The sequence below is a fragment of the Penaeus japonicus genome, unplaced genomic scaffold, assembly GCF_977035675.1.
Source record: "Penaeus japonicus unplaced genomic scaffold, GWHDUDI00000001_assembly GWHDUDI00000035, whole genome shotgun sequence".
NCBI lineage: Eukaryota > Metazoa > Arthropoda > Malacostraca > Decapoda > Penaeidae > Penaeus > Penaeus japonicus.
The window spans coordinates 6,491,798-6,493,891 of record NW_028234437.1 but is presented as its reverse complement, the minus strand read 5'-3'; the positions used below and the strand labels follow the sequence as shown (position 1 = coordinate 6,493,891).

Sequence of the window (2,094 nt, the reverse complement as noted above, 5' to 3'; positions counted from 1 at the left end):
CCTCCAGCGGGAGACTTGAACGCTGCCCCTCATACCGATCCTCCTTCTCCAGGTTAAGGGCAGTTTTTTTTTCTCTCTCTCTCTCTCTCGCTCTCTCTCTCTACCTATCTTCATATTTGTCTAGCTATCTACCTTTCTCTATCTATCTATATATCTGTTTATCTACCTTTCTTTCTCTCTCTGTCTCTATCTATCTTTCTCTCTCTCTATCTATCTATCTTTCTCTCTCTCTCTCTATCTATCCTTCTCTCTCTCTCTTTCTATCTTTATCTCTCTCTCTCTCTCTCTCTCTCTCTCTCTCTTCTTTTCCTCGTCTTTCATTGGATTTTTTATATGATTTTTTGTCTTGCCGGTTTTTTTCGTATATTTTTTCTGGTCTATATGAGTAGTACTTAAAGTTGTTTTATCATAATAGCAATTTTGGTTGCAGTTAGTCTTCGCCTTTTCTTTACTTCTCAAGTTTAAATTTTTACTTATTCCTTTGAGTTATCTTTATATCATAAAAATCATCTAGTTACGCTAGACTATACAGAAAGTGCCTGTATCATCACAATATTTATATTAGACAAATCGAGACCGGATTCAAGCGAAAACAAGTGACTTTATATTGATTTTGTTGAAAATTCCCCACGGACTAACATACAGCAGGAGATTATGAATACATAATCCACCTTAATGTATATGAATATCACTTATAGCAGCCCATGAGAGGGTTGGTAATGATATGAATATGAGGCTTCTGTTTTCCAACGTTATTGTATTTTATGATTATTAAATGGTTCTCAGATAAGATTTATCAAATAGTTCTCAAATAAGATTAATTGTTTTTTCTACGTTAGCTTATTACTTGATTTTGATAAGTTTCATAGCTATTCCCACGGTGGGAATCTAGAGCACACTCATATATATATATATATATATATATACATATATATATATATATATATATATATATATATATATATATATATATATGTATGTATGTATATGTATATGTATACATATATATACATATATATATATATATATATATATATATATATACACATATGTATATAAATTTATCTATGTATAAGTGTATATATACATATACATAAAAATATGTATCTATTTGTCCCTACACACACAGACATATGTGTGTGTGTGTATATATATATATATATATATATATATATATATATATATATATATATATATATATATATATATATACACACACAAACACATTCATATATAAACATACGCATCTTTGCACTTCACTTTAGCCCGCTACATAACATTCCATCGTATCTTTTACCTCTATGTCCGATGCTTAGTATCCAGGAGTTCTGTTTGCCTATTCCTCACGGTGCCTGTGGATGGACTGAAGATACCAGACGATTCTAACCGCTAAATGCCTTTAGCCTCCCCAGTACCGCAGACTTTTCAGTTACCAATTACCTGCACTCAGATGCGGTAATTTCGTCCCTCTCACAGAATTTAAGCAAAGCTCAAACGTGATATAAAACAAAAAGAAAAAATGGGAAGCTGAATTATTTACTCAATTTGTTGATAAAGATGGAATTACTAATGAAACGGATATATAATTGCGTGCGCCTTCGAGGAACTGAAGTTGGCAACCGAGGCCCACGTAGCGGTAACTTCGTCGGGACATGTGGCGCGAAGAGTTGCTGATTAATCTTCTGTTGGAAAAATATTGAAGATGAATGAGTTTTCCTCTTAAAGTAGCTCATGATGAGACATCTGCGTTGATTAAAATCTGCGAAGTGTGATGGCAGAAGTTTGGGGGTGAAGTTTCCGCCGTGAATATTAAGAATATGTATATATATTTAGTCGTTTATAAACCGGATGAAATTGGCAGGTGCCATTGAACTCGGATTCACAAGAATATCATATGCGAACGCTGGGTTTCCTGATGACTATAAGTTGAAAGATGAATGTTTGCATAAGATAGACTAAAGCGGCTACTGAAATTGCACCCTTTCTCTTGATGTTGCTTTCTTAACAAGGCAAAAACTTTGATGTATATAACCCGTTGCTGTGACGGGAAACTTATCCTATTTTGTCCGCGTCTGGAGACCGGAAAAGTGAGTT

General features: G+C 33.7%; 1 protein-coding gene across 1 annotated transcript in view; it reads right to left on the bottom strand.

The window, feature by feature from the left end:
- LOC122259305 (uncharacterized) overlaps positions 1-1,403 on the bottom strand; it is an 8,301-nt gene extending 6,898 nt beyond the window's left edge. The window contains exon 1 of the mRNA XM_043025987.2: positions 1,298-1,403. The gene's annotated coding sequence lies outside the window, so the exon portion shown is untranslated. The remainder of the gene's footprint in view (positions 1-1,297) is intronic.
- Between the last annotated feature and the right edge of the window lie 691 nt (positions 1,404-2,094).